Raw genomic sequence first — 25,234 nt, 5'->3', positions numbered from 1 at the left:
TATCATAGGATATTGAATATAGATCCCTATGCTATGCAGTAGGACCTTGTTGTCTATCCATCCTGTATATAATTGTATATGCTAATCCCAAACTCCTAGTCCTTTCCTCCCTTCCCCTGCCCCCCAACCTCTTGGCAACCACAAGTCTGTGGGAGAGACACTTTTAACCCATAAAACTTGTCTCTCTTTGCATTGTTGTATGGCAGAAACCAACACAACATTGTAAAAAACTTTTTTTTAAAATAAATAGAAAAAACACACTAGTGAATTCTTTCCACACACACACACACACAAAGTACTTGTCTTTCACCTCTATCTGCAGTGCTCACCTGGCTCTTGAAGGACAGACACCAGCAGCAGAAAACATTGTTGCTCCCAAATGGCCTGTAACTATTTGTCAATAGTAATGCTTTAACTCATGATGAAAGCTTTCTCTATATAAATCCAAAGCATTTCACTTTGTGTTTGGGCAAACATGTCGGTGACTGCAGCCCTTAGAATATGAAGCACAGTGTTAGAGACATTAGACTGAGATAGAAAAGCTGAGAAACTTGCTGTCATCTCACAGTGAGCCTTTAGCAGAATGAGGACCAGAATCTGGCTTCTGTAGGTCAAGTCACTTTGCCCCTCTGGGCCTGTTTTCTTCCTCTGTAGATGATTTACTCTCTTTCCCCAACTTCACTACTCAGGAGATCCTGAAACTCCTTAATTTAAATGCAACATTTCTGACATCAATAATGCCCAAATCCCTCAAATTAAAAAAAAACAAAAACAAAAGAGAGTATAGAAGTATGTCAAACAGTTAATTGACACTCAAAATGTTTTTTTTTATATTTGTGATATTTGAGATTTATCAGATTTTAAACATTTGCTATATTCCCTAAAGAAATATTCATGTTTATATCTTAAAAAAAAACACATGTAAACTTTTCTTTAAATAATTGGCTTATAGAGTACGCATAATCTTGGAAATAAAAAAGGCATCAGTGTCATTTTTGCTGTCCAGACTGGTGCTGGCAGATTCAGTTGCCCTACTTATTCTATTTGTGTGCCTGCAAAATAGAGGAGAGGTGACTGCTGGGTTGCTCTCAAATCTTTGTATATCAATACCAGCTTTAAAATATGATTTTGCATCCTGTTTTCACCACTGAATCACTGTGAATTAGAAAAATTATTTAACCTTTTATTTATAGTTTTGTGTTTGCTTGATTTTTTTCATATGTGAAATGGAAAGAATACCTTTTTCTACTCATGTCCCGAGGAATTTGGCAAAGGCTGTTGGAATTAGTGGCTGTGGCCATGCCCGTTCCATGGGGAGGCTTGACCACAGGGCGGGTCATACACTGATATAGGCTAGCCAGGGATTTGTGGCACCTCTGTTGCTGGGTCCCAAGGAAGGTTTCTGGAGTGAGATGCTGATTAATGGAGTTCTGTGGCCTGAGAAGACAGATTTTGTGTTGCTTCTAGAACAGTGGGTTCCCTAAGAACCAATTCCGATTGGGTCTTTCCATCAATGAGAAAAAAAGAATAAATATGGTGTGTGCACATTTGATGTTAATGTATGAATGTGCGTATTGTTGCCAATGTTCTTTCCTCTGAGATAATGTTCTTCCTATCTTTCGGAGTTAAACTGGTGTTTTTAACATCCAAAAAATGTAGTTGTCCGTAAGATTCCGAAGTCTGCTTAGAAACACTGAGCTGAAGGACAACCTTGTTATTATTTCCTAGATCTTTTGTGACCTGGTTTTGTCAGTCAATGATCAACTTCCTTTGGCTAGCAGAGATAATCTAAGCTTTGGAAATTTACCCAGCTTCTTAAGTGGTAGGATACTAACATTTACTGAGTGTATACTGTGTGCCAGGAACTGCATTTGGTGCTTTCATATTCATTACTGGATTAAATCTCCTTAGTAACTCTATGAAGTTGGAAGTATTATGCCAATTTAAAATGGGAAAAATCTAAAACTCAGAAGACAAGTCACTTGATCAAGGTCCTGAGTTGTTAACCAGCAAAGTCTAAATTTGAACTTGGTTTTTCTGAGCCCAAAGTCCAAGGTCTTCTAAATTTACTAGCTTATTTCCCAAAATAAAACCATAGGACACATATTTTAATCTGGGTTATACTTTTGATGTCAATTGAAGACCATCTGGGGACTGGCATTTTAATTCTGTGTTGTGCTAAGTCGCTTCAGTCATGTCAGACTCTGTGCGACCCCGTGGACCGTAGCCCACCAGGCTCCTCTGTCCATCAGATTCTCCAGGCAAGAAGACTGGAGTAGATTGCCATACCCTCCTCCAGGGGATCTACCCAACCCAGGGATCAAATCCAGGTCTCTTGAGTTATAGACAGATTCTTTACTGTCTGAGCCACCAGAAGAGCCCCTGGCATTTTAATCCTGATACCTAAAAAGAAAGCATTCTACTTCTAATAGATATAGGGACACATACACTCACTGTTAACAGAGGCAATCCAGAGTTGATCAGGACTGGTTAATCCATGACACCAGGGCCTCTTGTTGTCTGTGGAGTGTGTAAAGGACTCTGAAGAGGTTCCAAGGCCAGGGACCAAGTGAGACCAAGTTGCTTAAGACACACTGTGGTTCTGAGAAACTTTCAGATCTAGGTATAAAATATTCTGGATTATCTCTTCTTCTGTATAACCTATCCTTGCTTTTCCCTCTGTCTATAAGAATAATCCATATTGACTAAATTTCATGACACAAAAACAAATGGTTAATTTGCCCTCCAAGGCCATAACCAGCAATCGGCCTTGTGTTCAGTGACACACAGGCTAGTGTTTGTTTCTATGTCTGATACCTTGTCTTATCTGTGATTAACTTCTACTGTGATGGTGACAAAGAAAGACTAATGTTCTGAATTTTCAAGACTTTATTGTTAAGAAGTCAGTACAAGAGAAGGCTAAGTTTTTGGGCAGAATGACTAAAAGTCTCTAAGCCCCAGCTTTGCAAACTTCAGTTAAAAAGGTAACATGCAGGCCCTCCTGTCTGTAGGTTCCCATTCAGTAGGTCTATGGTAGTGGCCTGGAATCAGTGTTTTAACAAACAAACCAGGGAACTAAGTGCAGCAAAGGACCCAAGGAATCCTTTGGGAAATGGTTCTAAGACACATTTCATTCAAAGAGGATATAATCATTCACTTGTTCAGTGGAGGTTTTTCTTTTATTGCTGTTTTTTTCAACTGATAAAGGACAGTGCTTTTGTACCCTAGTGCTGAGAGGGACGGAGAAGGCAATGGCACCCCACTCCAGTACTCTTGCCTGGAAAATCCCATGGACGGAGGAGCCTGGTAGGCTACAGTCCATGGGGTCGCTAAGAGTCGGACACGACTGAGCGACTTCACTTTCACTTTTCCCTTTCATGCACTGGAGAAGGAAATGGCAACCCACTCCAGTATTCTTGCCTAGAGAATCCCAGGGACGGTGGAGCCTGGTGGGCTGCCATCTATGGGGTCGCATAGAGTCAGACAAGACTGAAGCGACTTAGCAGCAGCAGCAGCAGCTGAGAAGGAAGTGCATAAACTTCCAAATAACAGCTCATTTTCTGGGTATGTTTCAGTATGAAAAATGGACCAAAGAGAAAAACCCTTAGCTGTGGAGAATTCCAGAGGATTGGGGTGTGTGTGTAGGGGGGGTGGGGGTGGTGATAACCCAGTCATGCTAAAGATTCCAGAAAGGAAGACGTCACACGTACCCTTCAGAAGGACAAGGAGTATACTAGGCCCATCAGCATGAAGGCCATAAATCTGGACCGGGCAGTCACAGTAACTCAAGTCGCTTGGAATTTCCAGACAGTTCTGTTTTTATTGAGTGTACAAGTCAGCATCTCTTTTAAATGCTGCCTGAAAATACCAGCGCTCTGGCTGCCTGCCATGCTTTTCCAAGGTAACTGGCACCGCGGTAGGGCTGTCTTCCTGGTTGTTTATGGGCAGGGAGCCATTCTGGTTGATGAGCACCTGAGCTGAACCAGTTGTTAAATACACTGAATGTCTTCCCTGACTCTGCCAGTGCCTTGTGGGTAAGTTGTGACCAAGGAGAGTCACAAAGAGTGAAGGGCATAAAGGGTGCCTTGAGAAAGGGGAATTGGAATCTGAGGCTCCTGGCAGAAAAGCAGGAAATATAGCTAAAAATACTTAGTATGCTGTCCCCAGTGAATTGGGGAAACTAGGCCAGAGATGGCAAAGTTTCTTTAGGAGAATTAAAGCTGAAGGACAGGTAGTGGCTCCCTGCCCTGAAATAGATTCGGAGACCAGTCTTGGCAGTGATCATCTACAATGATTGATTACTGATGTCTGCCAAGGGCTCAGGAAAGGGTATGTGTGTGAGGCATGCTCGTTAGCTGTGCTCTAGGGGACATGGGGCTGACCTTTTGCTGATTTCTCCTTTCAGAAAAACACACCAGCTTATTCTTTCTCCCCATGAATATACATGGCCATCTCCAAGCTGCTCGAATAAGAGATTTATAGTAGTTTAGGCAGAATCTCTCAGAGATATCTGGGCTAATGAGCAATAAATGCCAGTCAACATATGTCTCTGAAAACTATGAACAGGGGACTCCCTTCAAGCTGGCTTTCCCTGTGTAGTCATTTATTCCCTTTGCAGCAGATGTCCAATGTGTCAGGTTCCCCCAGGCCCTGGAACCAACTGTCACCCTCAGATCCCCTGGAGTGGATCATGACTATGGTAGGATTTACATCTGTCACTGGGTTTCACACAGAAGACATGGTGGATTATTATGAATTACGACTGTGAAATCACAGGTACTTTCAGTCATAACTGAGGTCCCTGGAAACACCTGCCCCACCTGATGGTGTTGATGTTCCCAGTTGTGACCTGCTGGATGGATGGGAAATGGTACAGAGGGTGTTCACCTTGCTTCCTTATCGCTCCACTGCCTGGCTTTTCACCATTTTTTAAAATGAAAAATCAGGTTTCCTTAAATATTAAATAATCTTGCCTTCAGGGACACTCTCTTTTCTAGAAGGTGTATTGTCATTTGAAAACACCAACCTTTGATAATGTAACCAAATTTTCTACCAAGATTTTGCTTTGCATTTTGACCTGACAGTGTTATGTTTTGGGCCTGTAGGGAGTTGATATACTGGTGGTACTGATATATATATATATATATGAGGAGGGGCTTCTCTGGTGCTAGTGGCAAAGAACCTGTCCGCCAATGCAGGAGATGTGGGTTCGATCCCTGGGTCGGGAAGATCCCCTGGAGAAGGAAATGGCAACCCATTCCAATATTCTTGTCTAGAGAATCCCATGGACAGAGGAGCCTGGTGGGCTACAGTCCATGGGGTTACAAAGAGTCAGACACAACTGAAGTGACTTAGCGTGTACGTACGCACATGTAAGAGAAGACGTATTATAGAAATTTGCTCGTGTGAATAAGGAGGTTGAGAAATTTCATAGTCTGATCTGCTGTCTACAGACTGAGAACCAGGAAAGCTGGTGGGGGTAATTTAGTCTGAATCCAAAGCCAGGAGCCCTGGATGTCTAAGGGAGGGAAGAGATGGATGTCCCAGCCCAAGGAAAGAAACTGATTTCCCCCTTCCTCCAGCTTTTTGTCTTATTCAGTTCCTCTACGGATTTGGTGACACCCACCTGCCTTGGTGAGGGCAATCTTCTTTACACAGTCTACTGATTCAAATGCTAATCTCTTCTTTACACAGTCTACTGATTCAAATGCTAATTTCTTCTAGAAATAATATTTTACCAGCTATCTGGCATTCCTTAGCCCAGTCAAGTTGACACATAAAATTAACCATCACATGAGTGGAGAGCACAGAGCCTTAAAAAATCATGAGGATTTAGAGAAATAATGGTATTTTTTCAGGTTTAAAAGGCGTAGTGAGTGATTTGATTGTTAATGCTAATCATAGAAAAATGCCTTTGAAGAATCCTCTGGGGAAATACAGAGAGACCTGCAGTAGGATGTGGGGAAGACTCTTTGCGACTTTATGGACTGTAGCCCACCAGGCTCCTCTGTCTGTGGGATTCTCCAGGCAAGAATACTGGAGTGGGTTGCCATTCCCTCTATTCAGAGGATCTTCCTGACCCAGGGATCAAACCCAGGTCTCCCATATTGCAGGCAGATTCTTTACAATGAAACTTCCTCTCATATTGACATTTCTAAGCCACGAAGAACTTCCACGTATATACTGACAAATCACGAAAAAGAAAATAGAAATGGTACAGACACATTTGAAAAAATGTTCAAGGCTTTATCCCAGTTGGGGAGCGAAGAGTCACTGGCAGTCGTGATCTCACAGCCACCTGGGGTATTTAGAGCTTCAACTATGAAAATGGGCAGGATTTTCCTTGATATCAGTGGTACCCGTCTGCTTTCCTGTGCAAACTGACAAGATCCTAACCAACTGCTCAGAATTCATCTCCATGCAATTCACAAGCACCACTAGCAGAACATTTCTTTTTTTAAAAAAAATATTTATTTATTTTACTTGGAGGATAATTACTTTACAGTATTGTGATACAGAACATTTCTTTATAACAAGGTAGTTAACCTGTGAATTTCAAGACTGGGTCATGCTCTCTAGCCATCACTTGGTTCAAAATGTGAGCTGCAAAAACTGCAATAGCAAACTGGGATGGATCTATGAGTTTACCACTGAAGACAGACAATTTTATAAGGAAGGTCATGTGACCCTGAAAAGTGCTCTAGTTGGAGAAAGTGAGGGCTTTGAGGAGGAGCATGAACCATCTGATAACTCTTGAAGAAAAAGAGATAAATCCATTTTTTCCTAGGTCTCCTTCACTGGAAACAAAACTCTACTTACATACATTGTCACCTTAGCATCAGAGTCAGATTCATGAACTGTGGAATGAGAGGTTATGAAAATCTATGATGGAAACTTTCTCTCTTTTTTAAAATTTTCTATTTTCCATCCAACAACAGTGTGTAGAGAGAATATTATGCAGATGCTGTCATTTTTTTCCCCTATGTTTATATCTTGAGGCAGAATAGTCTACCTACAGCTACACGGTGGGCTATGTGAGGAAAAAAATCTGGGCTATTAGAGTGAAAAAGTGTTTTATGTACATTTTGAAAGGAAAATGTGTCAAGAGCGTAGTTTTTAAATTTCTCTGGGCTTCATTTTAAACCTTTTTTTAAAAAAAAAATCCCGTTATTTCGCTTGATTTGCTAAGTTCAAAGAAGAGATCTGAATTTGTGACCAGTGCTGAAGGTTCAGTGTTAGTCTTTTCTATGTAACTTAAGCATGAAAGTGAAAGCGAAAGTCACTCAGTCGTGTCTGACTCTTTGTGACCCCATGGACTGTAGTCCATGGAATTCTCCAGGCCAGAATACTGGAATGGGTAGCCTTTCCCTTCCCTAGGTGATCGTCCCAATCCAGGGATCAAACCTGGGTCTCCCACATTGCAGGCAGATTCTATACAGGCTGAGCCACCAAGGAAGCCCAACTTAAGCATAGTAATATAAATAATAGTTGGGAAAAAAGGAGAAATATTCCACTTCATCAATGAAAGAAATGCAGGTTGAAGTAAGACTTTACCATTTTCAAACCATCAAAATACCAATGATTTTTTTTTTTAACAATTTAACAATTCACTGGTAGTTAAAATGTGACATATATATATATAAACTATATTACATCCCGTCATTAAGAAGATAAGTGATATGGACTTCCTGGGCATCTTTTAGCAGTACACTTCAAAAGACTTAAAACATTTCATCCATTGACAGTGTAATTCCATTTTTAGGGAAATATTTTTCTTAGGGAAACAAAGCTTTATAACAAAAGATGTTTGTTACATCATTACTTGAAATAGCAAAGAAAGAAGGAAGGAAAAAAGGAAGAAAGGAGGGAAGAACGGAAGGAGGGAAGAAGGGATGGAGGGAAGAAAAGAGTTTCTACAAATAGCTTAAATGTTCAACGAGGTAATGATTCAGTAGATTATGATGTATCTATGAAGTGATCTGGCTTCCTGGTGAAGAGGTGGTAAAGAATCTGCCTGCCAACACAGGAGAAATGGGTTCAATCCCTGGGTCGGAAAGATCCCCTGGAGAAGAGAATGGCCACCCAACCCAGTATTCTTGCCTGGAGAATCCCATGGAAAGAGGAGCCTGGCAGGCTAGAGTCTATGGGGTCGCAAAAGAGTCAGACACAACTTAGCGACTAAACAACAACAACAAAACTGTCTATTACAGGCCTTAAAATGCCAGGCATTCCTACAGTTCCCTTCTAAGGGTCTTTTAGCCAGTGACCTTTCCAGCTGGCCCAGGGGTAGAAACCTGACCAAGGGAAGCCAGTTTATTTACAGGATGATCAGCAGGGGAGACGGTGACTCACTGGAACCATGCAGAGCTTCCTTGGCACAGGCTGAACTTGAGCTTTGGGAGAGAAAAGGACTTGGAGGCAGAGGAGAGGTGAAGATGAGTAGGATCTCCATCATGGTGGTGACTGAAACAGTGTACCAGTTTTCTCTTGTTGTATTAACAAGCCATCCCCAAATGTAATGCCTTCAGTTCAGTTCAGTTCAGTTGCTCAGTCCTGTCCGACTCTTTGTGACCCCATGGACCATAGCACGCCAGGCCTCCCTGTCTATCACCAACTCCCGGAGTTTACCCAAACTCATGTCCATTGAGTCGGTGATGCCATCCAACCATCTCATCCTCTGTCGACCCCTTCTCCTCCTGCCTTCAATCTTTCCCAGCATCAGGGCATTTTCTAATGAGTCAGCTCTTTGCATCAGGTGGTCAAAGGATTGGAGTTTCAGCTTCAACATAAGTCCTTCCAATGAACACTCAGGACTGATCTCCTTTAGGATGGACTGATTGGATCTCCTTGCAGTCCAAGGGACTCTCAACAGACTTCTCCAACACCACAGTTCAAAAGCATCAATTCTTTGGTGCTCAGCTTTCTTTATAGTCCAACTCTCACATCCATACATGACCACTGGAAAAACCATAGCCTTGACTAGACGGACCTTTGTTGGCAAAGTAATGTCTCTGCTTTTTAATATGCTGTCTGGGTTGGTCATAACTTTTCTTCCAAAGAGTAAGCATCTTTTAATTTCATGGTGGCAGTCACCATCTGCAGTGATTTTGGAGCCCCCCAAAATAAAGCCAGCCACGGTTTCCACTGTTTCCCCATCTATCTGCCATGAAATGATGGGACCAGATGCCATGATCTTAGTTTTCTGAATGCTGAGTTTTAAGCCAACTTTTTCACTTTCCTCTTTCACTTTCATCAAGAGGCTCTTCAGTTCTTGTTCACTTTCTGCCTTAAGGGTGGTGTCATCTGCATATCTGAGGTTATTGATATTTCTCCCAGCAATCTTGATTTCAGCTTGTGCTTTTTCCAGCCCAGAGTTTCTCAAGATGTACTCTGTGTATAAGTTAAATAAGCAGGGTGACAGTATACAGCCTTGATGTACTCCTTTTCCTATTTGGAACTAGTCTGTTGTTCCATGTCCAGTTCTAACTGTTGCTTACTGACTTGCATACAGGATTCTCAAGAGGCAGGTCAGGTGGTCTGGTATTCCCATCTCTTGAAGAATTTTGCATAATTTATGTGATCCACACAGTCAAAGGCTTTGGCATAGTCAATACAGCAGAAATAGTTGTTTTTCTGGAACTCTCTTGCTTTTTTGATGATCTAGCAGATGTTGGCAATTTGATCTCTGGTTCCTCTGCCTTTTCTAAAACCAGCTTGAACAACTGGAAGTTCACAGTTCACGTATTGCTGAACTCTGGCTTGGAGAATTTTGAGCATTACTTTTGAGCGTTACTTTACTAGCGTGTGAGATGAGTGCAATTGTGTGGTAGTTTGAGCATTCTTTGGCATTGTCTTTCTTTGGGATTGGAATGAAAACTGACCTTTTCCAGTCCTATGGCCACTGCTGAGTTTTCCAAATTTGCTGGCATATTGAGTGCAGCACTTTCACAGCATCATCTTTTAGGGTTTGAAATAGCTTAACTGGAATTCCATCACCTCCACCAACTTTGTTCATAGTGATGCTTCCTAAGGCCACTTGACTTCACATTCCAGGATGTCTGGCTCTAGGTGAGTGTGAGTGATCACACCATCATGATTATCTGGGTTGTGAAGATCTTTTTTGTACAGTTCTTCTGTGTAGTGCCTTAAAACAGCAATAAAAAGTAAACTTGCTCACAAATCTATAATTTTTGAACTGGTGTCTGTTCCATGAGAAGAGTCTGCTCATGAAGTTTGTGGAGGATTGGATAGACGATGCAGCTTCAAGATGGCTCACTCACATGGCTGGCATGTGCAGGCCCATTACTAGCTATGAACCTCTCCATGGACTTCCTCACACACAGCATGGTGACTGGGTTTCATCGGGACAGGGTTGAAGAACATGAAAGTGAAAGTCACTCAGTCATGTTCAACTCTTTGCAGCACCATGTACTATAGCCTGACAGGCTCCTCTGTCCATCAGATTCTCCAGGCCAGAATACTGGAGTGGGCAGCTGTTCCCTTTTCCAGGGAATCTTCCCAACCCAGGGATCAAACCCAGGTCTCCCAAATTGCAGACAAATTCTTTACCATCTGAGCCACCAGGGAAGCCCCTGAAGAACATAGTTTTCTTTTTTATAAGCCCATGGTATTTTTATGACCTAGACCTGGAAGTCAAGGAGTGTCACTTTTACCAGGCTCAAGGTCAAGGCAGTCATAACAGTCATCCTACTTTCAAAGGGATGATCATAAACTCTACCTCTTGTTGGAGGAATGGTTCGGCTTTCCTGGTGGCAGGCTACAGCCCATGGGTCGCAAAGAGTTGGACACGACTGAGCAACTTTCACTTCAAGGTTCTAGAGGAGAGCATAGAACAGGAGACATTTTTGCAGCCACCTTTGGAAAACAAGGTCTGCCACCAGTTGCTGCTGCTGCTAAGCCGCTTCAGTTGTGTCCGACTCTTAGCGACCTCATGGACTGTCGCCTACCAGGCTCCTCTGTCCATGGGATTTTCCAGGCAAGAGTACTGGAGTGGGGTGCCATTGCCTTCTCCGCTGCCACCAGCATAGAGGGTTAAATAAATGAAAGGGGACCAAGGACCTTAGTTGCTAATTAGGCTATGCTGGGTTCTGAATGACCTGAAGTTTCAAAGCTACATTCTAGACACCATGGGACCTATCTGTTCTTTTTCTGGGATTTCATGATGGCAGACCTGCACTTTTTATAATAAACTTCCATTATTTAATTATTAATACTTAAGGTAACTTTAGCAAATCTTCCATCCTTGCAAACAAAAAAGAAAAAAAAGTGCTACTAATCTAGACATCCAGATAGCAACTACATAAGGGAAAATTAATGGAAGGAAGACTAGAAATAAATGTGTTGAAATGACAACAATTGTTGCCTCTGAGTGGTAGATTTTTAGGTGATTTGACTTATTCCTTTAAGATTATTTGAAAAACACTAATGTGAAAAGGCACTAAAAAGCTTTATTTAAAAAAGAAATAAGATTATTCGTGGTAGGGAGATTTGTATTATAAATGAGCCTTCTATCAAGTTATGTCTGGTTGCCCAGAACTGGTTCTCATAAAGACCTTAGTTGTACCTAGTTCTTTCTCCAATCTGATTTTTATTTATTAAAAATATTTTTAGTATTGATTTTTATTTATTTACTTATGTGTCTGCACTGAGACTTAGTTGCAGCATGTGGGATCTAGTTCTCCCAGCAAGGATTGAACCTGGGCCTCCCATACTGGGAGCACAGAGCCTTAGCTACTGGACCACCAGGGAAGTCCCCTAAGTCTCTTTTTTAATAATCCCAGCTTGGTGCCAGTTATTTGCAAGAGATCGTTTTCTAGACATATTCATGTGTAATAACAATCCTAAAATTAGATGTTCAGGGAAATTGGAAGAGACATTTTGTCTGATCTGGCTCTGTTGTTCTTCACCACCCTTAACCAAGCAGTCCCTCAGTAAGGGCTGACAATTAAGGATGCTCCACAGAGGACCACTGCATCAGGCTGGCTGCTCAGGCTTGCCAGGTTGCCCCAGCGTTCTGCTGCTGGTCACGGAGAGTGATGACATCCCACTGCAATAAATCCTCATGGGCTGAGGGCTCTATTTCTATTTAAATCCACTGAAGTTAACCCATCTTGTTATTTTTCATTTCTACCACTGCCAGCTGGTTTAAAGGCAGTGACGAAGCAAGTTCAGGCCAAACAGTCCCCATTCTAGAGATTCCCCACCTCTGTCTCCACTGTCCCTTTCCCTTTCATGTTGTCATGTATGGAGAGAGAAGACATAATATCAGCCATGGGCATGGTCCCTCGACTCGGTGGGAAGTCAGATTGGCTCCCTAAGATTGCAGGGGTATTCTTTATCATCTCCTTCACCCCAGTTCCCTTTTCTTCATCTGACTCACCTCACCTTACAACTCCCTCACTCGCTTCTACCTGAGGCACATATATAAACACATGTACATACACATACACCCTCTACTACCACCTCATACAAATCTGTTCATCAGAGGATCTTTTACCAACTTTCCATGGAGTCTCTATTGTGCTTTGGTACAATGTGGTTTTCCCCTATTCAAAACTAAACCTGTTTCCTTTATCCTCAACATCCACCTTCTAGCTATGTTTCAAAGCCTCTGTAGGTTTTGTTTAGTGGGAAGTTCCAAGCAATTCAAGTACTTTTATGTTCAAAATAGCTGAGGGGAAGATGGTGCAGGTCAGGCAGACATAGGGGATCTGTGACGTTTGTCTTTACCTGTACAACCTCAGGGATCCTGCTACTTACCAGTGAGATAGTGCTTAAGGTTTGGCCTATTTTCATCTCAATGAGGACTTCTCAGACAAGCAAGATTACATCTTGGATTTAGCACTGTAAGCATGCGCTCTTCACTCATTTATTTTGGCAATAATTAATCTTTGCTCTGACCTATAAAAACTGGCTTGGTGTGGATCAACTTCAAATGCTTTTCTCATAGGGTAGTTTAACAATCACAGAAATAATTATAGCATCTCTGCAGAGTCATCTAGTATTTGTGTTTTTTCTGACCATACCTTCTGATAGATCACAAAAGAGCACTGTGAAGAGTGCAATTAATTTTTCTTTAGTTACTGCACTTACTGAAGACACTTCAATTGTGAGGCTTATGCCTCCTGGCACAGTATAGAGACAGCCTTGCCAGAAAGAAGATTCCCTTAGTAAGACAATGTTTTGTGCACAGAGAATGTTGAGATTCCCTGCTGAGGTATTTTAGTCTTTTGGAAATATTTTGGGGAAAAAATAGTTGGAATAGTTTTGTATTAATAAATCCAAAGATCTCTGATGCAGAGCCAGTCTCTTCCTTGCTTTTCGAAATAAACAAAACAAAAAAAATAAACTGTTACCCAGAGCAATATGCTGAAGAATTGATGCTTTTGAATTGTGGTGCTGAAGAAGACTCTTAAGGGTATGTTGGACAGCAAGGAGATCAAACCAGTTGATCCTAAAGGAAATCAACACTGAATATTCATTGAAAGGACTGATTCTGAATCTCCAATACTTTGGCCACTTGATGCGAAGAGTTGACTCATTGGAAAAAAACCCTGATGCTGGGAAAGATCAAGGGCAGGAGAAGAAGGGGACAACAGAAGATGAGATGGTTAGGTGGCATCAATAGACATGAGTGTGAGCAAACTCCAGAAGATAATGAAGGACAGGGAAGCCTGGTGTGCTGCAGTCCACGGGGTGGCAAAGAGTTGGGCATGACTGAGCGACTAAGCGTAGCACAGCACAATATTCCTCTGTATGATATATCACTTTTTGTTAATCAATTGACAGACAGTTGGATTGTTTCCACCTTTTGACTATTATGAATAACGTTGTTTACCCCCTTTCATGTGACACATTTTCAAATCTCTTAGGGGTATGTCTAGAAATAGCGTTTCTGGGTCTTATGATAACTCTATATTTAGGGTGTTTTTGAGGAATTATTAAACTGTTTTTTGAAGTGGCTGTGCAATTTTACACTCCATGAGCAATCACTAGGGGGTTCCAGTTTCTTTATAACCTGCCAACACATGTTATTGTCTGTCTTCCCCACTATCCTCATGAATCTGTTTTCTTTTCTTTTCAATTTATTTTTGTCTTTTATATGATAGCTATCACTTAATGAAGTGATATTTCATTGTGGTTTTGATTTGCGTGATGACTAATGATGTTAAGCATCTCTTCATGTGCTTATTGGATATTTGTAAATATTCTTTGCTCATTTTTCAATTGGGTTATTTGTCTTATTATTACTGAGTTGTAACAGTTCTTTATATATAATCCTGGAGAGCAGACCATATAAGATAGATGATCTCCAAATATATTCTGTTGGTAAGATCATGTGGTCTTTGTCCTTTATTAACAAAGTATAGTACCTTGATTGATTTTTATATGTTGAACCAACCCTGCAATACTGAGATAAAAATCACTTGTTCATGACAGCATATAATTCTTTTTATATGTTGTTGGACTGAGTTGATTACTGTTTTGTTGAAGATTTTTACATCTGGATTCATAAAGGATATTTGTCTATAATTTACTTTTCTTGTGATGACTGTATCTGGTTTTGGTATCAGGGTAATACTGGCCTCATAGCATTAGATAGGAAGTGTTCCTTCCTCTTCTGTTTTTCAAAAGGGTTTTGAAGGATTGTAAACCTTTGTTAGAATTCATCAATTTCTTCATACAGTGAAGCCTTTTGGTCCTGAGCTTTCCTTTATGGAAATTTAAAAATTATTAATTCAATCATTTTACTTTTTTTTTTAAATAAATTTATTTATTTTAGTTGGGGGCTAATTACTTTACAATATTGTAGTAGTTTTTGCCATACATTGACATGAATCAGCCATGGGTTTACATGTGTTCCCCTTCCTGGACCCCCCTCCCACCTCCCTCCCCATCCCATCCCTCTGGGTCATCCCATTGCCCCGGCCCTGAGCCCTTGTCTCATGCATCGAACCTGGAATGGTGTTCTGTTTCACATATGATAATATACATGTTCCAATGCTATTCTCCCAGAACGTCCCACCCTCACCTTCTCCCTCAGAGTCCATAAGACTGTTCTATGCATCTGTGTCTCTTATTCTGTCTCGCATATAGGGTTATTGTTACCATCTTTCAAATTCCATATATATGCATTAGTATACTGTATTGGTGGTTTTCTTTCTGGCTTACTTCACTCTGTATAATGGGCTCCAGTTTCATCCATCTCAATAGAACCGATTCAAATGTATTTTTTTAATGGCTGAGTAATATTCCATTGTGTATATGTACCACAGCTTCCTTATCCATTCGTCTGCTGATGGACATCTAGGTTGCTTCCATGTCCTGGCTATTGTAAACAGTGCTGCGATGAACATTAGGGTACACGCGTCTCTTTCAATTCTGGTTTCCTCGATGTGTATGCCCAGCAGTGGGATTGCTGGGTCATATGGCAGTTCTATTTCCAGTTTTTTAAGGAATCTCCACACTGTTCTCCATAGTGGCTGTACTAGTTTGCATTCCCACCAACAGTGTAAGAGGGTTCCCTTTTCTCCACACCCTCTCCAGCATGTATTGCTTGTAGACTTTTGGATAGCAGCCATTCTGACTGGTGTGAAATGGTACCTCATTGTGGTTTTGATTTGCATTTCTCTAATAATGAGTGATGTTGAGCATCTTTTCATGTGTTTGTTAGCCATCTGTATGTCTTCTTTGGAGAAATGTCTGTTTAGTTCTTTGGCCCATTTTTTGATTGGGTCGTTTATTTTTCTGGAATTCAGCTGCAGGAGTTGCTTGTATATTTTTGAGATTAATTGTTTGTCTGTTGCTTCATTTGCTATTATTTTCTCCCATTCTGAAGGCTGTCTTTTCACCTTGCTTATAGTTTCCTTTGTTGTGCAAAAGCTTTCAATTTTAATTAGGTCCCATTTGTTTATTTTTGCTTTTATTTCCAATATTCTGGGAGGTGGGTCATGGAGGATCCTGTTGTGATTTATGTCGGAGAGTGTTTTGCCTATGTTTTCCTCTAGGAGTTTTATAGTTTCTGGTCTTACGTTTAGATCTTTAATCCATTTTGAGTTTATTTTTGTGTATGGTGTTAGGAAGTGTTCTAGTTTCATTCTTTTACAAGTGGTTGACCAGTTTTCCCAGCACCACTTGTTAAAGAGATTGTCTTTTCTCCATTGTATATTCTTGCCTCCTTTGTCGAAGATAAGGTGTCCATAGGTGCGTGGGTTTATCTCTGGGCTTTCTATTTTGTTCCATTGATCTATATTTCTATCTTTGTGCCAGTACCATACTGTCTTGATGACTGTGGCTTTGTAGTAGAGGCTGAAGTCAGGCAGGTTGATTCCTCTAGTTCCATTCTTCTTTCTCAAGATTGCTTTGGCTATTCGAGGTTTCTTATATTTCCATACAAATTGTGAAATGATTTGTTCTAGTTCTTTAGGTAGATAATTCCTAAGTATTTTATTCTTTTTGTTGCAATGGTGAATGGTATTGTTTCCTTAATTTCTCTTTCTGTTTTTTGATTATTGGAGTATAGGAATGCAAGGGATTTCTGTGTGTTAATTTTATATCCTGCAACTTTACTATATTCATTGATTAGCTCTAGTAATTTTCTGGTAGAATCTTTAGGGTTTTCTATGTAGAGGATCATGTCATCTGCAAACAGTGAGAGTTTTACTTCTTCTTTTCCTATCTGTATTCTTTTATTTCTTTTTCCGCTCTGATTGCTGTGGCCAAAACTTCCAAAACTATGTTGAATAGTAGTGGTGAAAGTGGGCATCCTTGCCTTGTTCCTGACTTTAGGGGAAATGCTTTCAATTTTTCACCATTGAGGATAATGTTTGCTGTGGGTTTGTCATATATAGCTTTTATTATGTTGAGGTATGTTCCTTCTATTCCTGCTTTCTGGAGGGTTTTTTATCATAAATGGATGTTGAATTTTGTCAAAGGCTTTTTCTGCATCTATTGAGATAATCATATGGTTTTTATCTTTCAATTTGTTAATGTGGTGTATTATATTGATTGATTTGCGGATGTTAAAGAAACCTTGCATTCCTGGGATAAAGCCCACTTGGTCATGATGTATGATCTTTTTAATATGATGTTGGATTCTGTTTGCTAGAATTTTATTAAGGATTTTTGCATCTATGTTCATCAGTGATATTGGTCTGTAGTTTTTTTTTTGTGGCATCTTTGTCTGGTTTTGGAATTAGGGTGATGGTGGCCTCATAGAATGAGTTTGGAAGTTTACCATCTTCTGCAATTTTCTGGAAGAGTTTGAGTAGGATAGGTATTAGCTCTTCTCTAAATTTTTGGTAGAATTCCGCTGTGAAGCCGTCTGGTCCTGGGCTTTTATTTGCTGGAAGATTTCTGATTACAGTTTCGATTTCTGTGCTTGTGATGGGTCTGTTAAGATCTTCTATTTCTTCCATCATTTTACTTCTTATAGATTTCTTCAGATTTTCTGTTTATTCTTCTGTCCATTTTGGTATTTTGTGTCTTCCTAGGAATCTGTCCATTTCCAATTTGCTGGCTATTCAATTTGCTGGCATTAACAGTTGTTCATAGCAGTACCCTTTTAATTCTTTTGTATTTCTTTAAATTTAGTAGTAATGGCCCCTCTTTCATTCCTGACTTTCTTTTTTTTCTTTGTCAGTCCAGCTAAAGGTTTGTAAATTTTATGGTATTTTCGAAGAATCAATTTTTGGTTTTATTGATTTTCTCGATTGTTTTTCCTTCTCTATTTAATTTCTTTCTACTCTAATCTTTATTGTTTCCTTCCTTCTACCTAATTTGGGCTTACCTTGAACTTATTTTTCTAGTCTTAAAGTAGAAATTTATGTTATTGATTTGATAACTTTCTTCTTTTTTAATATGGGTGTTTATAGCTATAAGCTTCCTTATAAGCTTTGCTTTCACTGAATCATTGCTTTCACTGCATCTCATAAGATTTGGTATGATGTGTTTCCATTTTTATTTCTCTTATAGCATTTTTAATTTCTTTCATGATTTTTTTTTTAATTTATTGGTTATTTAGAAATATGCTGTTTGATTTCTACATATTTGTGAACTCCCCAAATTGTCTTCTGTTGATTGACTTCAATTTCATTCTATGTGGCCCAAGAAGACATTCTGTATAGCTTTGATCTTTTAAAATTTGTTTTAAACTTGTTTTATAGCATAGCATATAGTCTATCCTGCAGAGCATTCCATGTGCACTTGAGAAGAATATGCATTGTGCTGTTGCTGGCAAGTGGAGTGTTTTATAAATGTCTCTTAGGTCAAGTTGGTTTACAGTGTTGTTCAAGTCGTCTGTTTTCTTGTTGATTTTCTCTCTAGTTGCTCTATCCATTATTGAATCATATTGAAGTTTCCAAATATTATTATTAAATTGCCTATTAATTCCTTCATGTCTGATCGTTTTATTTGTTTGCTTAGTGGTTAGGTAATTATTAGATAGAAATTTCCTTAAATGTTGGGAACCAATGGAGCTCTCTTTCTTTGCAGAGGGTCCTTGCATACATGTTGAGGCATGCCTTCAACATCCAGTCAGGCAATTGAAAACTCTGCCTTAGGTTACACTTCCTGCCTACACACAGCTTCAACATTAGGTTGCAGAGCAGTGAGAACTTAGGGCCTTCTCAGCTCTTTCCTGAGCATATGCAACAGTCCCATGTACGACCACAGCTTTCTAGTTTCCCAGGAATGTGTTGGAGTTTTTCAAAGTCCTTATGGACATTCCCCAGCTTTTCTGCTTAAGCCTTTAGGTTAGCCTACTGTTTTTTGCCAACAGATATCCATTGCCTCAAAGTAGTCATGAGGTTAAATAATTGCTTCTAAGTATTTTCAACAAAAGTCCTCAGGGAAAAGGCTTTTCACACTGGGTAAGCTCCAAAAGAAGTCAAAGACTGCCTTGCAATTGAAATATTTCAGGGGAACAGCAGACAGGTCAAATCATGACTGTTCTGTGAGAAAGAAGCTTTGCAGGTGCTCTGGTTTCATTTTACCCTGTCCCGTTGCTGTCGGTATGCTGATTTTCACTGTGATTGTTGGCTGTTGGTTTTCAAGGAATACAGAACTGGGGGATGTGGATAATGGGAACCGGGCAAATTAAACTCACTCTTCTTAGTAAGATTCAATTGTTTTTCTTGAATAGAAACTTCTTGAATTCCTGCAATCTTTGATTAATTTCCAGAGTTTTGAAAAAGTTGATTCTGACAACTTTTGCCAGTTTCCTCCTTGTTTTTATGGAGGAGAGAATTTTTGAAGATCCTTACTCTGCCATTTTCACTGACATTACTCCAGTGAAGTCTTAATGGGGAAAACAAGTATGTGTTTTGAAATAGTGGAGCACAGTGTGTATGCTTAATCGCTCAGTCATGTCTGACTCTGCGACCCCGTGGACTGTAGCCCACCAGGCTCATCTGTCCATGGGGATTCTCCAGGCAAGAATACTGGAGTGGGTTGCCATGCCCTTCTCCAGGGGATCTTCCCAACCGAGGGATCGAACCCAGGTCTCCCACATTGCAGGTGGATTCATGTTTTGAAATAGTGGAATAGTTTCAAGTAATGACAAGATTCAGGGTAAGATCATGGGAATGGATAGCTGGAGTGGAGGGTAGGTAAATGCCACTGCTGTGTAGGAAGGTGGCAGGTAATGGATTTTTGAGGCCAGGCTCATGAGAGGATACCATGGTCTATATGTTTGTATCCTCCCAAAATTCATGTGTTTAAATAATAACCCTCAAGGTGATGGTATTCTGAGGTGGGGCCTCTGAAAAGCAATTAGATCATGAAGGTGGTACACTCATGAATGGGGTTAGTGCCCTTATAAAAGAGGCCTCAGAGAGCTCTCTGTTCAGTTGCTAAGCTGTGTATGACTCTTTGCAACCCCATGGACCGCAGGACGCCAGGCTTCTCTGTCTTTCACTATCTCCCAGAGTTTGCTCAATTCATGTCCATTAAATCGGTGATGACATCCAACCATGTCATCCTCTGTCACCCCCCTTCTCCTCCTGCCCTCAATCTTTCCCAGCCCCTTCCATCATGTGAGGAAAAAGATGACCATCCAGGAAGCAGGCCTTCACCAAACAACAAATCTACTGGCACCTTGATTCAAGATCTTCCCAGGTTCAGCACAGTGAGAAACAAATTTCTGTGGTTTATAAGCCACTCAGTTTATGGTATTGTGTTTTAGCATCTTAAATGGACTAAGACAGAGGGTGTCCACATGGATTTTGAAATCTTCCTGAATGATGATACTGCTTCAGGGGAAAGGATATTGACCAGGTACCTAAGTTTTCCATGACTAAGGAGACGCTACCTGAGACTGGTGGATGGTAGTGTTAATGTTTGAAATTTGAGAAATAAAAGTTATCATATGCATAGTCAGTAGGAAAAAGCAATAGTAGAAAAATTCTCAAGGTGGAATATGACCAAAAAGTTTTTAATGAGAGTTGTAAGTATATGGAAATTATACCAAGATAGAAAATGGAGAGCTTTTATCAATATAGCAGGGATGGTCTATCAGTAGGAACATTTCTTAATGCCAACAAACTATTTTTACTCATCCCTTCATACATCAGGATGTAAAGGCAAGAATTGCAGCCCTTGATAGCTCCATCTTCTCATAGTTACACTCTGTTCATTTTTCAAGGCAGTTCTCTTTCTCTGAGCTTTCTGTTACCTGGGTTTCTTTATAGCTTTATATTATAGAAGACCCATAAGTCTCTCGCACTGGAGATGACCCACTACAAGGACAAGTTTGGTGACCTGCAATATCTTCAGATCAAAGTTAGTCAAGGCCTTTGTCTTTGGAAAGTCATTGCTTTCTGCAGGCTCTGAGGGCACTGATTTATCCATCTTTGGTCTTTACACACAGACTCATGAGTATTCATTACATAAAATTCTTTTCATTGACATTTTCACTATTTATAATAGCTAAGCTATAGTGGCCCACAATACATGTGCAAAATCATTATACACTAAAATGTCCTAATGGGGCCATTACCAAGTTACATCTGAATACAAGCCAAGACAACAAGATTTGGAGCTGGAAAATACACTCTTTAACATAATGGTTTAAAGCTACCATCACCTTGGACAAGGAAAATCACTTCAAGTTCAGCTCTCCTGACTGAATTTTAGACCCAAGGGACATGGGGTGAATTCAACTGCTTTTCCTCCAATTTTCTAGCCACATGTTATACCAGACTTAGAAGTAAACAGCATGAGGAAAATAAAGCAGGGAAATTGCCTCTCCTTCAAGTGGCTGTAACTCCTTTTCCTGCTGGTTGTTGACCTCCTGGAAATAGTGGTTTCTAGTTGCCTTCTAATACTCATTCTTAAGCGATCTTCAGCAAGCAGCGGCCTGGCTTCCACCTGCACCACTCTAAAAAGATCAGCAGTGATGGATGCTCTGCTGTCAAGGATGATGTCTGTCTTGTTTGTGAGTGCTGCATGAATAACTTGATCCTTCGTCCCCCTATATCTCCCATCTCCACCTGGGAGCCCCATGTCTCCAGCTCAGCCTGAGGGACACTGACATTGACACCAATATTTAGCAAATATCTCCAGCTCAGCATGCCTCAGATTGTACAAGCTGGTTTCCCCAAACCGGTTTCTCTTCTTGTCTTCCTTAGTTTCCATGTTACTCAGCCTAGAAATACTGAGTCATTACATATTCTCTCTTTCTCCATATAATCGATTCACTCCATTTTTGAATAAAACATTCTTAGATGCCTCTCCTCTCCAACCCCACTGTGTTCCCTGTTGTCTCCTTGACTATAGGCACCCCCTCTGCTTTCCTATCTGCATTGCTATCAGATTCCCCTCTATAATACAGACACGTCTGAACAGTGTCAGGCCTTACAGGTTTGCCAATGCTAGGATGATCGAATGGCCCCGTTAGCTTGGAAAAGTTCAGTTTTATGTTGGGTGTTCTGTTATCCCATCTGGTTAGCATGCCCTTCTATTCTCAAAAGTGACCCATTTGGATGATGAATTGTGTGGTCATTCTACCATGGCTAACAGGATAAAATTCAAACTCTTTTATCTAACTTACAGTCTGACTCCAGGCTAACTTTTTGGCTCTGTCTTCTTCCATTCTGGACACCTGCTATTCCCCAAACATACCAAGCTGTTGCCCACCTCCTCGTTGCTGTCTATGCCATTTCCTCTTCCTAAGCAACTTTCCCCCTATTTCCCACTTACTGATTCCTCTTTGACCTTCACTGCCCAACCAAAATAGCACCTCTTCTGTAAACACTATATCCTGTCTGGCCCCATCTCCACCCATCAGAGATTGCTTCCCACCATCCCCCAGAATCCTGCCTATGATCTTGTAGCAACTTGTTCAAATGTTTGTTTGAAACTAGTACAACACCTGGCACATTGTAGGTCTTCAAAGTGTTTTGAAAGAGAGGCTTTAAAGGAGCATGAAGCCAGGAGTATTTTCTCTGGCTCTGTTTAGAATTGAGAGCTTTTATCCTCCATATGGGACTTGCTTGAGAAAATCTGACATGTCAGAGCCAAGTCTATTTCTTCTTCATCTGTAAAGTAATAAGGAGAATAATTGCTGCTGCCAAAACCTACCCATGTAAACTCAATAGGATGGTAAAAACAAGTCCTGCTGTTGAACTGTAACATGTTGAAATAAAGAGATGAGCTTTCCACCTTCTGTCATCTGTCCCCACAGCCTAGGTCCTATGGAGGGTGTGGGCAGGAGGAGGTTCTGAGTTCTGGCAGATTAACCATCTGCCAGATGATGATTCAAAAGCATCAATTCTTCGGCGCTCAGCTTTCTTTATAGTCTTTATAGTCCAACTTTGTCAACAAAGGTCCATCTAGTCAAGGCTATGGTTTTTCCAGTGGTCATGTAAGGATGTGAGAGTTAGACTATAAAGAAAGCTGAGTGCCGAAGAATTGATGCTTTTGAACTGTGGTGCTGGAGAAGACTCTTGAGAGTCCCTTGTATTGCAAGGAGATCCAACCAGTCCATCCTAAAGGAAATCAGTCCTGGGTGTTCATCTGAAGGACTGATGTTGAAGCTGAAACTCCAATACTTTGGCCACCTCATGCGAAGAGCTTACTCATTGGAAAAGACCCTGATGCTGGGAAAGATGGAGGGCAGGAGGAGAAGGGGACAACAGAGGATGAGATGGTTGGATGGCATCACCGACTCAGCGGACATGGGTTTGGGTGAACTCTGGGAGTTGGTGATGGACAGGGAGGCCTGGCGTGCTGTGGTTCATGGGGTCACAAAGAGTCAGTCACGACTGAGTGACTGAACTGAACTGATGACGTGTGTTAAAAGACATACTAGAGAAACTGGATAGATGTACACATGAATGTTAATTGAAATGTTGCATTTTACCAAAGAAATTCCAGATCTCTCTTAATTCCTCCCTGGAATGCCAATGAATCATAATTTCAATATGTTACAAATTCTAAAAAGTAACAAATTGTCATTTCCAAACCTGTGAATCTGTTCTTTGCACAAGTCATGTCTGAAGTTCCTCCTATTTAAATATCTTTTTTGTTTTTGCTTGCCTTACCAAAAGAACTCAATTCTGGAAATGTTTTTTATCTCTCTCTTACTTCTGACACTCAAAACTGAATCAGAGATCCCTCATAAAGTGTTTGTGTGTGTATGTGTGTGTGTGTTTTCTTTTTGCCCTTTCTCTGCTAAATCTGTGTGCTTTTAGTGTAGCACATTTTATTTTCCCATCTGTATGATTTGCTTGAAGCTTGGTATTTTTATGCCATAAAAGAAAATGTTCTAAATGTATGAAAAAAATACACTTCACTGTAAAATCTGATGAAGTTATTCCACACTGTTTCAGTATGTTTGTTTCAGACAGTTGTAAGAGTGTTTTTGGCATTAATCTTCTCGAGTTTATTATTTGTTCACAATTTGCCCATGCTATGAAAACGAATCTCCACCCAATCATTTCATTAGGCCTGTAGACTCTTCTTCCTTTCCCACTGTTTCTGATGCAGGTCAGCCTCTTACTATTTTTTTTTTCTGGTGGTAAAATATACATAACAAAAATTTTAATCATTAAAATAATTTTATTTTATTGAAGTATTATTGATTTACAATGTTGTTAATTTCCACTGTACAGCAAACAGCAACGTGATTCAGTTACACATACATATATTCTTTTCCATACTCTTTTTTTATTACTATTTAATTAAGGATAATGATTATAGTTCTCTTATACAGTAGAACCTTGTTTATTCAAAGCATCTTGAAGTGTACAGCTCAGTGACAGTTAAGTGTATTCACATGATTGTGCAGCCCTCATCATTTTGTACCTGGGTTACTGCAACAGCCTTCAAAACCCAGTCTCGCTTCTAATTTTGCCCGCAGTAAGCAAACATAGAAACCGTACCTCTGTTGACTTGTTTTCACCATGTGCATCAGGAGAAAAAAAGCGAAATGTAAGGGGCATTCTTTACCATTTCTTCTGTGCTTTAGGCTACATAGCTGATGAAGATCAAAGGCAGATAAAGTTCCAGGGGCAAGAAAAGGCATGTACCTGCTGCACTTGTGCTTCCCTGACGCAGATTATTCCTTGCTCCGGATATCACAGCCGAAGCGATTGCTTTGTGAACCTTGAAAACGTAAATGCTCTTAAACTCATTTGGCACCAAAGGGTCTGGTCACCAGGAGCACCAAAAGGCTTTTAGAAATAAATTTGTAGCTTAATAGAGCGCAGAAATGATCATTTCTAAAAACGAAGATGCAAAATTCTCAGACGGCTGAACTTTGTACACACACACACACACACACACACACACACACCGTAAAGGAGCTCGACCCGCCTTGGCCCCGCCCATGACCGCTGACGTCACCTGGTCAGTCTCCTGGTCCACGCCGAGTCCTGAGCCCTCTAGGAGGGTAAGCGCATCGAAAAGGTTGACCCAAACTCTTTCAGGTTTGGAGCCTTTAGCAGTGCAGTTTTGCATCACTAGATGTCAGTGTGGGCTTTCCCGACCGCCTCTGCAGGAGATGCACCAGACAGCACCCTGGGTCCTTCCCCAAGTCCTGGCAAACACAGGGCTATTTTCAGAACTGTAATTTCACCAAATATATTATATACTTACATACTTTGACTTTTCAGAGCTCTTGTAAAACACAGAAACCCTGAACCAAAGGCTGTTCTTTTTAACGCTGTGACCTAATCTCAGTGCTTGCATTTGTGAGACAGCTTACCACGCTGTT

The 25,234-nt window shown here is 40.5% G+C and overlaps 1 pseudogene; it reads left to right on the top strand.

Annotated features, from left to right (window-relative positions):
* The first annotated feature begins 6,327 nt into the window (after positions 1-6,327).
* LOC145523819 (protein yippee-like 5 pseudogene) lies at positions 6,328-6,757 on the top strand (annotated as a pseudogene).
* Positions 6,758-25,234: the final 18,477 nt, after the last annotated feature.

This window comes from Giraffa tippelskirchi, chromosome 10 (genome assembly GCF_054371585.1).
Source record: "Giraffa tippelskirchi isolate mGirTip1 chromosome 10, T2T-mGirTip1v1.2.pri, whole genome shotgun sequence".
NCBI lineage: Eukaryota > Metazoa > Chordata > Mammalia > Artiodactyla > Giraffidae > Giraffa > Giraffa tippelskirchi.
Note: the sequence above shows the minus strand (reverse complement) of the source record. Positions and strands in the feature narration are given on the sequence as shown.